The 15,755-nt window shown below is 31.4% G+C and overlaps 1 pseudogene; it reads left to right on the forward strand.

Moving 5' to 3' along the window:
• Positions 1-12,430: 12,430 nt before the first annotated feature.
• Positions 12,431-15,414, forward strand: LOC149512471 (uncharacterized; annotated as a pseudogene).
• Positions 15,415-15,755: the final 341 nt, after the last annotated feature.

The following is a 15,755-nucleotide window of genomic DNA, read 5'->3' on the forward strand; positions in this document are numbered from 1 at the left end:
CATCAGAAAAGAAAGAAACTGAAGCTCAAGCTGTGAGCTTTGATAGACAACAATTCAGGGGTTATCAACCCTATCCATCCCAAGGCTACTCTCCATACTATCCTGCTGTGAATAATGCATCATCCTACCCCTACCAGCTAGCCCCACAACCATCTTATTCATCCACTTACCACCTTAACATTCAAGCTCCTGTAAGAACCCAAATTCGTCCTACTCACCCAGCAAGTGGTTCACGAGAACAAAGAACTACTCGAGAAAAACCTGTATTTGATCCAATCCCTATGACTTATACAGAGTTATATCGAGAACTCTATAATAGCCACTTGATTGCCTCCAGCCATGTGGAACCACTTAAACCACCCTATCCAAAGTGGTATGATCCTACAGCCCATTGTGACTACCATTATGGAATTACTGGCCATTCTACTGAAAATTGCACTGCTTTAAAGTATAAGGTGCAACGGTTGATCAATGATGGAATGGTAAGTTTTGATCAAGGAAAAGCAACGGCACCTAATGTTAGTGTACTGAGCGAAAGTCAAGAACAGAAAGGATCCGGAGATTCACAATGAATTGAGGGGCAAGATGTCAATGGAGATAAGGCTGGTTGAAGGTTTCTTCTGTCATTTTGGGATTTCTTTTCAAACAATGTTAGATTTTTTTGCAATATGACTTCACTTGTTATCATTTTAATAAAGACAAGTCAATGCATTTCATTACATTTTTCTCTTTCACTTGACCATTATTCCATGCCTTGTTACCTTCCATAACTTCACATTCCCATTCTTAAATTTCAGATGATGAATATTTAGACAATGATAACAATAATTCTGGAATTTAATTTTGAGAACTCATTCACAGAGGAGATGATTTGAGCGAAAATAAAGAGGGTAAGCCATCACCAGAGATGAAAGAGATATATCTTGAAGGGGTGCAATATTTTATACAAGTTCATGAGCTTTGTTCAATAGATGATGTTCAAGAAAGGTATTCACAATTGAGATGAAAAATGGCCATCTTTCTTTTACCATTGGAAAAACCATTTATTGCTACCCCTTTGAGCCAATCATCATTTTTTTTTTTAAAGAACCCCAACCAAGGATCACCCTCTACACTGGAGGGTAAATTTTGAAAAAAAAAAGAAAAAAAACACCACAAAAGGTCTCGAAGATGAAAAGAGAAAGAAAAGCAAAAAGAAAAATAAATGCCACACATGATTTGGGGCAAAGTAATGAGATCCTTTGTGTGAGGAAAGAAAAAGCAGTGAAATGATGTGGGGCAAAATGCCAAGTTGTATCAAATGATCCTTTGGTTTTGAACCTTTTTAATATATGTTTTGAGCCTATTATATCCATTTTTTTTTTACCCTTCACCTTGGCCTACATTACAGCCTTGAAAAGTCCATTTAGATCAAGTGTGAATACTCAACTTGAATGATCATATGTTGAACAAAGGTATGCTCACGAGGAAGCAATGAAATCATGCTCTAAAGTTAGACGTATGAAAGATATCAACAATGGATGAAAAAAATATGATGAAAAAAAAAGAAAAAAAAGAAAAAAAAAAGAAAAAAAAAGGAAAAAATGAGAAAATGAAAAAAAAGATATTCAAATTGAAAACCTGAAAGGGTGATTTTAGTAGGAAAAAATTAAGTTAAATGGCTCACATGAATGAAAGATCAAAGACATCTGAAGATCCCTCAAAGACTGGGGCAGAGTTCGCCAAGCTCAAGATGACTTCAACAGTAAATGGAATGAGTTTTTGAAAAAAAAAATCCTAGATTAATGTTGAAAATTGTCTGAATATTCATCATTTGGACATACCATTCACCCCAATGACATGTATCCGATTAATTTCCTTTCCCATTTGCTTTGTACCAAAACATATCTTCATTATTTATCTTTACCATAATTCACCTTGTGTTCTCTTATCATTACACCCCTAGAATGAATTGAGAAAATGCTTGATTGCATTGTATTTGTCAGGATTTGAAATGATAATGAATGAATGAATATGTGCTTAAAAGAGTCTTGCATTCATTTGAAAAGAAATCTAAGATGATGGTGGAGACAAAATGAAGAAATGGTGGAAACCTAAAGGAGATGATTTAGAAGGATATATGATGAAGAAATGGGGCAGTGATACAACCAAGTGATGAGTACGAGGATGAATTGATCAATATGACTTGCAAGTTATGATTGAATGATGAGAACAATCACTGGACAGAGTTTGTTTTGGGAATGGTTAATGCTGAGACAATGACCCAGTGATGGTGGATGAAACTTGTTTTGAAATTTACTAGTGCTGAGAAATTCATTGAATGATGGTCAAGTGATGATCGATTGATGAAGCTTATTCCAAAGTATTGAAAAACAGAACAAGGAAGAATCTAAGTGGAAGAGACAATTAAGAGCTACACTGGTTCAATCTTAGAAGAGCAGTGCAATTGGATCCTTGAGGAATCAAAGGGCTTGACACCCAAGAAAAAAAAGAGCTTGAGAAACTTGAGTACCATACATTGAATAGGAATTAATTGGTCAACATTTGCATGGCATGCATTGAAATTCATATGCATTGCACAGCATACACTACTTTCAGGAGAATATAGTGTATAAATTCAAGAAGCAGGGGTGTTCCAACATCCCGCATGGAGAAGACAAATATAAAGATATTTTGCAAAACTGAAAAAGAGAAAGCTTGTCAGGTAAGTTCCTAATCCTTGAAATAGGATGTCTTTTGGTATCAGGGTTGATTTATAAGATCTTTGGGCATAATCTCCTGGAATCCCTTCAAACACAACTTTCAACTCCTTTGGACATGATTGTCAAGGAGTAATTTACTTTTCAAAGTTCCGTTGCCTCTGTTTAGAGGAGCAATTTATTTTTCCAAAGTCGTGGTACCTCTGTTGAGAGGAGCAATTTACTTTTCCAAAGTCGTGGTACCTCTGTTGAGAGGAGCAATTTACTTTTCCAAAGTCGTGGTACCTCTGTTGAGAGGAGCAATTTACTTTTCAAAGTCGTGGTGCCTCTGTTTAGAGGAGCAATTTACTTTTCAAAGTCGTGGTGCCTCTGTTGAGAGGAGCAATTTATTTTTCCAAAGTCGTGGTGCCTCTGTTTAGAGGAACTTCGGCAAAAAAAGAAAAAAAAACAAAAAAAACAAAAAAAACAAAAAAACAAAACAAAAAAAAAACAAAAAAACAAAAAACAAAAAACAAAAATTTTTTAAAAAAAAAAAAAATCAAAAAATAAAAATGTTGAGTTGAGTCTTGATTGGGTGTCTACGTCTTTGCGCAATTTCTGTTTCACAGAAAATGTGCAAAGAGGGGCAGCTGTAGACACCCAATTGGGTCCGGGCCCAGATCAATTGGGCTTGGCCCAAATGGGTAAGGCCCATTTCAATTTTTTATTATTTTTTTTTCTTTTCTTTTCTTTTTCTTCTTTTGTATTTTATGTATTTTATTATTATTATTATTATGTATATCTTTGTGTATTTATTTTTATTTAGATTAGATTTATATGTATTGTATGTATATAGTTATATATTTATTATTATTATTATCTTTTTTTTTGTAATATATTTTTGGGTTTATCTTATGTTTTTTTTTTTATTATCTGTTAATTTTATCTGATTTTTTTTTGAATTATCTGATATTATTTTTTTATTTTTATACTATCATATCTTTTGATTATCTAGTATTTTTTTTTATTTATTTTGATTTTAATTCTGGATGGCTAAGATTCAAAGTTGAAGAATCCCACTCTGGAGGGGAATTCAATCAGAAGAGTCCAGTTGGATTCAAAGACTGAATTCCCGTCCAAGGAGGAATTGGGATTGATCAGGAACTCCTAATCAACCCTTATAAAAGGGATCCTCCTGGGACAGATCAAGGACACAGAGAAAACAGTAAGCAAAGCTACTGATTGGAGAGAAAAGGAGGCGTATAGGAAGCTAGGAAAAGTTTAGGAGTGGTCTAGGAGTGAGAAAAAATTTTTTAGAAATTTTTGGGGAAAATTTTTTCTGGAAATTTCTGGGAAATTTCCAGAATCCGGCGAAATTTGAATTTTTCGACGAAAATTCCGGCGAACATTGAAGTTTCCGGTGAACAACCCAGTTTCCGGCGAAGAATCCCAGAAACCGACGATCTTCCGACGAAATTTCCAGATTCCGGCGAAATTTTCCAGAATCCGGCACCGGTGTTCTTTAGTTTTTAGAGAGAAGGGAGAGGAAAAGGGAAGAAGAGAGAGAGAGGGAGGAGCGTTCTGCCGAAAAAACGAAGGGAATTGCCTTTTATACCCTCTCAAAACGACGTCGTTTTGGCCTTAAGTAACCCAGAGGATCCGCGCGTTTTGCCGAACCCGACCCGACCCGGGCGTCGACCCGCTTTCTGACCCGCGCGTGCCAGCCCCCTCCGAGCCTAGCCGAGCCGAGCCAAGCCGCCAAGCCGCTCCCCCGAGCCGTTTTCTCTTCCTTGAGCCGAGCCGAGCCGCCATCCGAACCACTCCAGGTTTTTTTTTTTTTTTTTTTCTTTGTTTAATTGTTTATTTTATTTTTTATTTATTAGATTAGGTTTATGTAATATTCTTTTTATTTATTTTTATTATTTTTTATTATTTTATTTTCTTTAAATAAAAATAAAAAATTCCAAAAAAAAATATTTTTAGGGAAAAGTTGAAAGTATCAATTTTCCTTAAGAATAAATTTCCAAAAATAATTTTTAGGGAAAAGTTGAAAGTATCAATTTTTCTTAAAAGAAACATAAATTTCCAAAAAAAATATTTTTGGGGAAAAGTTGAAAGTATCAATTTTCCTTAGAAATAAATTTTCAAAAAAAGGGTTTTTGAGGAAAAGTTGAAAGTATCAATTTTCCCTACAAAAAAAAATCATTCTTTCCTTCCTTTCTATCTTAACTTTGATTTTATTTTTTTTCTTTAAATAATCCGACGATGGAGCCTCTGCAAGTGAAACAGTAGTTTTTCTTGCATACTCTTGAGGTGAGGGAATTTTCTCAATTTTTTGCTAAAAGTATTAGAGTCAATTGAGAATAATTTCCAATAATTAATTACTTGGTAAAATTTTAAGGCTTTTGGATAACACAAATTTAAGCTGGTACCATCTTTTGATGGGCGTTGTGAGGGTGCTATAATCTTCCTCACACGTAATCGAACTCCCGAACCCTGTTCTGGTTTGTAGACCTGAACCTATTCTTCTAGGGACCCTTAAACTTAGGTGTTCCCTTGAAGGACAGATTCCATAGGTGGCCAATCGCACCTAGACAAAAAAGATTGGTGGCGACTCCCTAAAACCAATGTCTAGCGATAGATCCCCGGATCTAGACGTTACGACAATTGTCATTATAATGAGTAACAAATAGAGATTGTGTCTTTGCTATGAAAAAATTACCACTAAAAGACCTAAAAACTACAAGAATCAAACCTTCAATCACTTGAACGAAGCAAGAAACCTCAACGTAGAGAAATCACAAATTTATCCCTTAGCTTAAATATCTTTTGCCGCATCTTCAGCAATCTCAAGGCGTTTTATCCAACTGATACCACGTTCCCACATTAAAGGGCCTACCGTAATTTACACGGGTGAGCACTCCATTTATATTGCTTTTAACCTAAAAACATTTTAACTTACCATATAGATGTTCTCTGAGAGTTTCATTGTGCATGAACTCATAAATAAGCATACTTCTCCCATCTTCTTGACAATACCCATGAAACTGTACCAAGTTCCCATGATGTATCCTTGAAAGAAGACTTACCTACCCCATAAGTAAAAAATTCACATGAGTTTAGCTTCAAATGGCTAATTAGAAATATGACAATCAATGCAACCTAAATAACTTAAAAGCCTCAGAACCTTCTGTCTAAAATGTAAGAAAAAAATGCTGACTGAAAGCAAACTTGCATCCTACCAATTCCATCATGGTTTATCGGTAAAATTCTAGCAACAGATTCCAAGTATAATTTGTTTTCAAAATTTAGCCAGTCAGCTCATATAGAATCAATACATTAGTCGAGGAAATGCTCAAGCAGTGGTGGATCCAGGATTTTTTCAGAGAGTGTCCATTTATAATATATATATATATATAAACTATCAACGAAAAAAAGTGTCCATAAGGAAATTGTGGAGGAGTACAAGGAAAATTTTCTTTCAAATTTTCTTATTTTTCGATCTTTTAGGTGTCCATGAGAATTTGGGAGGTGACCGGGAAAAAATTTCCCTTCAAATTTTCTTATTTTTCAATTTTTGGGAGTGTCCGTGGACATCCTAGCTCATAAGGTGGATCTGTCGATGTGTTCAAAGTTTTATATAAATAATATAAGAATAGAAAATATTACAAGTTCTGTCCTTAGGCTGTTTTGGGTGCTGCACTTAGTCAAGAACTCTCTATTTGTTATTAATAGACCTTAATCTTTGGTTTTATAATTGAGTTAGCTTCTGACCCTCCTTCAACTGCTGTGAAAAAATGACCACTAAGAGACCTAAAAACTACCCAACTTTCATAAGTTAAATTAAAAAAAAATTTGAGAATCAGATTCAAAGTAAAGAAAAACGTTGAAGGCAGATGCAACTTTTCTTGACAATTTTAGATATTAACTTACAATAAAAAAAGGATCTTCATAAGCTATAACTGCAGGGTTTTACTTTCTAGGTAAAGTGACAGGGAGGAATGAGAAAATGAGACAAATGTGAACATCCATTTTTCATGCTTGCTAGAAATTGGCGAATTAATTTTGTTTCTAAACTTAATTACCAGAATTAAATACAAAGGAGAAGAAAAAAAAGGTATAAGTTCAAAATACTAGGTTTATTTGATCAATTTTGGCAACCATAGTTTTTTGAAAGATGTCAAATTGGGGTTAGAAGAATAAAGAATGAATCAGAGAGCAGTAAGCTGCCTATTCATTCAGTCAAACCACCCCTCAGTTCGGCACAGCATAAATTAGTTGCACCAAGAAACCATCAAGGCTGAGATCGGTCATAAGTACCTGCTGTACTTCATCACCTTCATCATCTCTATTCAAGAGAATCTGTCTACATATATTGCTTATAAAAAAGAAAGCTCCATATAGGATTTTGTTTCTTAAAAAGAAAAGCCATAAAGAAATTTCCTATGCAGGTTACTTTAATTTTTAGATTTAGTAATCAATTTGCAAGATCTCGGATTAGACAAAAACAACAAAAAGATCACACATTGCAAGCTTAAAAAATTTATAGCAGTTTTGTGAAAAGACAGCAAGAATATCAACAACCTCTTCTGCATTTGTCATATAATAAGGAAAAAGGTCTCATACATTCATGTTTGTGATTTTTAATTTTGTATAGTTGTTTTTATTTGAGACTTGAGAATGAAACCCTTAAGCAGATTGAAATTTGGTAGAATTTTTTTTTTTAGTAAATGATATGTTTTACAACTTTCATGTCTGAAAAGATGAAGGTAACCACCATAGCAATCAATAGAGGACAAACTAACCAACAACAACAACAATGGTGACTTGTGTTAAAAAACTGTGTCCTCAAAGATGTGTCCACATGGTAACTTACTATTTGACATGTCAATATCCTGGTTGATTTCATTCTACGATTATTCTTCATCTCACCCTTAGACGAACTGATAGTGACTGAACTTCAGTACTTCCAAAATCTTCAAAGATCTTTATAATATGATACGTCAAAGGCTACTCTACTCTATAGCCAAACCTCTTAGAACACACATTTCAACTCATGTTTCACCGTAGGACCAACCATCAATCCTAAACCAATGGTCATTACACTATTAAAAGTTTTTGATATCTTAAATGGCAAAACATTCTAAAATTTTGGTAAGGTTACCCAAAGAATATGTTTTCCTCAAAGTAGTCGAGTTAGCTTTTCATCCTTTTTCAACTGCTGTGAAAAAATGACCACCAAAAGACCTAAAAACTACCCAACTTTCATAAGTTAAATTAAAAACAAAAATTGAGAATCAGATTCAGAGTAAAGAAAAACTACATCTTTCTGTACTTTGACACTCCCCTTTAACTTCTCCTTTCATCTTACTACATTCTGCCACCTCAACTTTTACAGCCTAAAAAATGAAACATTTTATTACTTACCTTCTATAGAGTCCATAGAACCACCAAAAGTGTTCTCTTCAAACAAAGGCTATACCCGTCGTAGTTGTTCTCGTGGTTGTTTCTGTGGCGCCTTTCGTTGCAACTGGTTATGAGGCCGCCATTTTTACGCACATGAATTTCACTTTTACTCTCTACTTCTTTGACGTATTGGATGTGATAGCACATCTCGAGTTAAATTTTAATTTTAAAAGAATTTTTTTCATAGAGTTTTGAATTGGGATTTTAGGAGGAATTTGATTAAAAGGAAAATTAGGGTTTTTTTTTTTTATAAGTGACGGGCCCTTAAGGATTCGGTTTATCAATCAACTTATGGCCTAACCCAAACTATCTAGTCAGACCTAGAAAAAGCCCAAATTTTTTCATCCTTTAGAAAGAGTAAAATTTAAAAAATGCGTTCATTTAACTATAGGAAAATTTGGTCATTTCATTTAGACTTTATTAGGGAGTAGCAGTATACTATATATCTTTTAAAGTATATTAAAAATAAAAATTAATTTAAAAATAAAGAATATAAGGGTATTTAATTTAAAAATAAAGTATTGTTTTGTAGTTGACTTATATTGAATTTTGGTTAGATTCAAATTATAGTGAAATTGGTAATTAATTTCTAAGCAAAGAAGTTCTTATCATTTATATTTAACAAATATTCTTAAGAATTAAGTTTTCTTTTTATCTTATTTTTATTCATGAATAAATCTTTTATAAATAATACTATAAAAGAAGTTCTTATCATGTGAGCTTTTATGCTTGCAATTAACTAAAATTATAGGCATGCCATAAATCAATAAACTATTTTTTTTATCAATGCATTACAGAAAATCATGATAGTTATCATTAAGACTCCCATCGTTATGAGAATTGAGGCACATTTTTTGAAAGCCATAAGATTGATGAAGGAATTATCTCAATATCGAATGGATCCGAATGATGATGATATTATTAAGCATATTATCAAGGTCAATCGTATGATTCAGGAATTGATATGGTCTAGATGTATGCTCATTAGGAAAGATGAGAGGAAATATCAATTGTTGAAAGATACACTTTTAACCCCTATATAAAAGAATCTTTTACATGAGATTTAGATGAGGCATCCTAAATAAAAAACATTGATTAAGAAATTTGTGAAAGATTATGTGAGAATGAGAGCAAGGAGGAGTGCAACTCTTTCTGTTTGCTCGAGCCTTCATAATGGAAAAAACAAAATTCTTGGATATCCATGGATAAAAAATATAAATGTAAAACTAACAAAAGAATTCTTAGATTCCATTCCCATTATTAGAAAAGTAATATGTACTAATTAGGAATAAAGCTTAATGAATATTTAGTATGATTTATTATAAAATTTGTTTATGGATTCAGTATTGATGTACTATGTTTCAAATATATATATGATAAGTTTTGAATATTTTTTATTTCTCAAGTATTGTTTATTTTATTTTTTGAATTTTATCAAATATGATATATCTTTTTCCTTTTAAAATTAATTTCTAATTATTTAGATAATATCCTTTTAAATTTTAAAATATCAATTGTAGTTTTATCTTAATGTATTTCGTAATTTGTTTTTAAGTTTAAGTTTTAGTATACACTATATTTTACAAAGTGTAAAGTTAGAGTAATAATATTGTTATATTTTGTAGGTTTCATACGGAAACCTTTTATTTTTGTCTTTGATATTGACTTAATCAGGTAATATTTTTTCTCTCAATTAATCTTTAACTTTTATTTTTTTTAATCATTGTAAATCTACCTATAACTCATCTATGATATTGTGTTTTTATTATGATTTAAAAATAATATAGAAATTAATCTCAATAAATATGTTTATCTTAAAAGATGGTATGCCACTTGCTACTTCAAGTAACTGAAAGTCAAATGGGTTGAAATTATGTACTCTTGCAAAAAATGAAATCTTTTTTAATATATAAAAGTATATATTTTCAAACTTTCATCAAAATATTTGGTTATGATTTTTTTACTGAATAAAAAAAAGTATATTTATTCCTCTAATAGAAAATCACTCAAAGGATTAATATTTAAATAATTATACTAACTTTTTATGTTGACAAATTTAATGAATCAGATGGATCAAAATATTTTAGAAAAGAAAATTTGTGTCAAAAAGAATTTTGAAAGAGATATCATCATAAGAAAAAAAAATAACGAGCAGCCAAATGAGTTACTATCTTGAGAGGAAAACTTTTTCAAATTTTACCTTTAAGCCAAGAAAAGTTCCTATTTTTAGAGACTTTCCACCATTTTGTGGACAAACTGCTCCAAAAGTTGCAAAGGAAGAATTGGATAAATTACAAACTACTTTGAGTCCGAAAGCGAAAACAATTATAATTGATGAGATTAAACATGATCCTTCAAAAATAATAGATGATAAAAATGATTATGCAAGTGATGAAGATAGTGTTCATAGCAAGTATAAGCCTTTTATAGATAGTATTTGGAATAATTGTATCATATATTAAATTTATTTTTATTTTTCTTTTAATGTTTATTTTATAAATTCAACAAATGTATAAAAATTATTCTCTTCGTCACCTGATGTTATGCATCATTTAGTTGTTTATATTGTTTATAATAAAAATGTGTTCTTTTGTCATTAGGTTGTCCTTAAATGTTAACAATATATATTTTTGTATTTATCTTTATTTTATAATTTACTTAATTGCTTATTGAATTGAATTAAAGATTAATTTTTGTGTGTAGATTTTCGACTAACCTTCATAATTATCTCATTTTTAACAAATCAACCCAAGCTATGTTACAAGCTAACTTTGCTATATATCTTTTCTATTTTTTTATTAATTATGAAAAAATCTACATGATCATACATAATACTATTTCACATGCACACTGATAAATAAATAGAAAGTTAGACATATAGATAGATTTTGTGATATATGATGTATATATACATGAACTCAAAATAATTTTATTTTTCATGATCTCAAAATAATTTTATTTTTCAATTATATTTTTTAATTTAGAGTTTTAAATATGTCAATAAAATCAAAAGAACGTAGGCAACGAAGATGGGATATTTTAAACCAATGTGAAACTAGGAGAAACGTTCATTCACGTAACTCTTTATTTGAAAATCAACAAACTTATCCCATTTCAATTGCTTCATTGTCGACCATTTCAGCACCAACTTGACTAATGAATCCAATTTGGTTATCCCAAACGAATAAAGAGAATGTTTGTCCAAATATTATCAGATTTGCTAATGAGTCACCTCTATTGGTCACCTCACTGATAATAGTTCAGTAACACAACATAATTCATGGCAATATTTGAGACAAATTATAGCCATTCCATCAATACCGCTAATGTCGATGAAATTACCTTCCATTCCAATCAAGACTTCAATATTTTAGAGAATAATGCAATTAGCAAAAAGACCATTATTACCAACTTCACAACCATTGATGATGTCAAAATAATATTCTTATACACATTCTACCCCTGTTAATTCCTTTTTAAGATTGTCATTTTGCTCGATGTCTCCATCAACTACGACTCAGACATATTTAAACTTTAATTCAGCTTTTCATCTTGAAAATGATGTTGATTATTCCTCGTAAGGTACATTACATTCATTGTTTGAATAAATCATTTTTTTAAATAAAAATAATTTCTTTATTATTTTTATTTAAATTTAAATCATTAATGTAGATGGTGAAGAACCTATAGAAATAGATGGTTGTCAAGTTGAATTTGATAGTGAAAAAAGTATAGATCAAGTGACATACACACGTAAGTTACAAATTAGTTATATTATATTTGTTAAAAAAATAATTTAATTAAAACTAAATTTAAAGAACTATAATTATTATTTATAGAAAAATATTTGGAACCATGGAACTTTGGAGGATCCACATAAGTTTGTAGAAGTTGTGGAGTAATAATGTGGTGTGAAGAGAGAATTGGTAAACACAAAAATACGAGAAATCCAAGGTTTGGGTTATGTTGTCTAAATGGAAAAGTTTAACTACCTCTATTGAAAGAGCCCCCTGATTTCTTAAAATGATTGCTTGATCATAATGAAGGCCAACTTGCTACGAAATTTAGAGATAACATTCGAGCATATAACTCCATGTTTGCGTTCACCTCTATTAGTGGGGTCATAGATAAGAAGATTAGTGATGGTGGTGGTCCATATGATTTTAGAATTAGTGGACAAAACCATCACAATATAGGCTCTTTATTGCCAACCAGTGGTGCCACCTAAATTTGGATAGTTGTATATATATGATACATAAAATGAGGTTACCAATAAGTTAAGGACCATGAAATCTAATGAATCTAGCAGTAGTTTGGATACTAAAATTGTTTGTGGCTTGCTAGTAATGCTTGATGAGCACAACCAACTAGCAAAGGCATTTAGAATGGCAAAAGATAGGTTTCGAGAGTCAGATTATGTACTTGCAAGTATCAAGCTAATTGGAACACAAAGAAAGGATGGTCGACGATATAATTTGCCAATTGCATCAGAAATTGCTACTCTAATTTTTGGAAATGGTGATAAATTGACAAGTAAAAGAGATGTGGTTATACAAAAATATGGAGGTGGCTTACGACATATCAGTGAATTGTATCCAAGTTTTATGGCAATGCAATACCTATTATTATTTCCATACGGAGAGAATGTGTATCACACTAACATAATGCATAGAGAAATAGAGATTTAAAATTCGAAAAGAAAAAAACTTACACAACGATAATACCATGCTTTTCGACTACAATTTCGAGAAAATGAAGGGCATACTCTAATTGATAGTGGTCGTTTAACCCAGCAATATTTGGTTGATTGTTTCACGAGCATGCAAGCAAAAAGATTTAGTTGGGTAATGAGGAATCAACCAAACTTATGATGTGATATCCCACAAGGATTAGAAGATGCAATATTGAGATGAGACATAAGACCTTCTTTTATTGGGAAAAAGGATCACTTTACCATTATCTGTCACTAAAAGTTCAAGGTATATGGTGTAAAATTATCAAGATTCAATGGTAATATGTAGATAGGTAGGTCTTCTAGATTTATTTTTAACGTTCACATATAACCCTAAATGGCCTGAGATTAAGAAATTCTTGAAGTTAATCCTTGGACAAAAACCTGAAGATAGACCTGATATGGTCACTAGAGTCTTTAAGATTAAGTTAGAGCAATTAATTAAAGACTTGACAAAAGAAAAACATTTTGGACAAGTTAGAATAGGTTAGCAAATTTTATCTTTAAACTAATTTATTTATTCAGTTTTTCTTAAATAATAATGACTAAAATTTACAGATATCTTAGTGTAGTAATATACACCATTGAATTCTAAAAAAGAGGTCTACCCTATGCTCACATTGCACTCTTTCTTATTCCGAATGATAAGTTAACAGATATATCTTTAGTAGATTGTTTGATATCTGCAGAGCTTTCCAATAAGAAAGTAGATCCTGTTACTTACAAAATAATTGTTTAATTCATGATGCATGGTCCATGTGAAAATGCAAACATGACATCTCTATGCATGATAAATGAAACCTGTTCTAAGCATTACCCAAAACAATTTCAATCTCAAACAACTATTAGTGAAGATGGATTTTTTATCTATAGACGAAGGAATGATGACAAGACTGCAACTATAAGTGCTATTAAATTGGACAATACATGGGTTGTTCCTCATAATGTTGATTTGGTTGTAAAATATGATTCTCACATTAATGTTGAGTTATGTAACCAGTCTAGATGTATCAAATATTTGTTTAAATACATGTGTAAGGGAGAAGATAAAGCAACATGTTTGATTCAAGAGAATGCATCAATCGATAAGGAAACTGGTAAAAAAATGTCACTGAAATTGATGAAATCAAAAGATACTTAGATTGTCATTATATATCAACTTTCAAAGTATGTTGGAGAATATTTCAATTTGATATACAACATCTTGAGCCAGCTGTAGAATGATTAACATTCCATCTACCACATGAACAAAATATCATTTTTTGTGATGATGAAGATTTACATGATGTTTTAAGCAGGCCAAATGTAAATAATACAATGTTTATGGAATGGATGCAAACAAATGAGTTGCATGAAGATGCAAACAAATGAGTTGCATGAAGATGCAAGAATTTAACCTATATTGATTTCCCAACGAAATGGGTTAGGTACAAAAGTAAGAAAGAATGGAAACCTAGAAAGAAAGAAAGGTCTATCGGGAGATTATTTTATGCTCATCCATCTTCTGGGGAAAGATATTTTCTAAAGATACTTCTTAATATCGTAAAAAGTGCTAGATCCTTTGAAGATATAAGGACAGTTGATAGGATTATTTATCTGACTTATAAATATGCCTATAGAGCATTAGGAGTGCTTGAAGGCGATTATGAGTGGCTTTTCAACATTATGTGAAACATCTCTATGGGTTACCGGACATCAATTACGTGATTTATTTATTACCATTCTTTTGTTTTGTGAAGTTACAGAACCGAATGAGTTATGAAACAAGAATTATGAGTTACTCTCTAAGGATATTTTATATCAACAAAGAATGGCATATAGACGATCAAACCTAAATTTGACTCCTAAGCAATTGTAGAACTATACTGTGTTTGAGATTGAAAAAATAATGAAACAAAATGGAAAATCATTAAAAAAGTTTATGACTATTCCTTACCCTAATTTTGTGTTAGTCGTTTATGAACACAATTCTTTAGTTTTGGAGGAAATGAGTTATGATAGAGATGCATTATTACAGGACCATAATAACCTATATGATAGGCTCAACAGTGAACAAAAAATTGTATATGATGTTGTATCCATTTTATAGACAATGTTAGTGTCGAATTTTTTTTATATGGAAGTAGAGGTACTGGAAAGACATTTTTATGGAGAACAATTATTTCTAATATCCGATCATAAGGTAATATTGTTATTGTAGTTGCATCTTCAGGTATTGCTACTTTATTATTGCCTGGAGGGAGAACAACACATTCTAGATTTAAAATTCCTATAAAGTTAGACAAAGACTCATGTTGTGATGTTAAACAAGGCAGTCCACTTGCAAAATTACTTTGTATGGTAACTTTGATCATATGGGATGAAGCTCCAATGGCACACAAACATGCATTTGAAGCTGTTGATCATATGTTGCGAGATATTATGCATTCTAAGGATCCTAATTTTGAACAAAAGATTTTTGGGGGAAAAACGGTGATATTAGGAGGTGAGGATTATGGATTAGAGAGAAACATGTGGATTATGGATTGGAAAGGATAAATGAGGAGGTGAGGGATTCGATTATTGCGTTAATGGGGAGGCTTTTTCTAGGGTATTAATAATGCTGTGGTTTGGTTGAAGAAGTTTTCGGATGAATTGGCCAAGAATTATGATTGTTCCCTTTTGGAACATGTTGTTACTCAAGGTGTAATCAATCAAGTTTGAATCAATACAGTATTAAGTTAAGGTTCGAATTTGATTCGAGATAAAAATCGAATTACTCGAACTCATTCGATTAGACTTAATTAACATGTAAAAATAAACTTGATTTTTATTTTCAACAAAAGCTTGATTATTTATACTAGAGCTCGAATTCGAAATATTTTATTAATTAAAATAAT

The sequence above is a fragment of the Durio zibethinus genome, chromosome 22, assembly GCF_047325235.1.
Source record: "Durio zibethinus cultivar Kanyao isolate XHJ-2024 chromosome 22, ASM4732523v1, whole genome shotgun sequence".
Classification (NCBI taxonomy): Eukaryota; Viridiplantae; Streptophyta; class Magnoliopsida; order Malvales; family Malvaceae; genus Durio; species Durio zibethinus.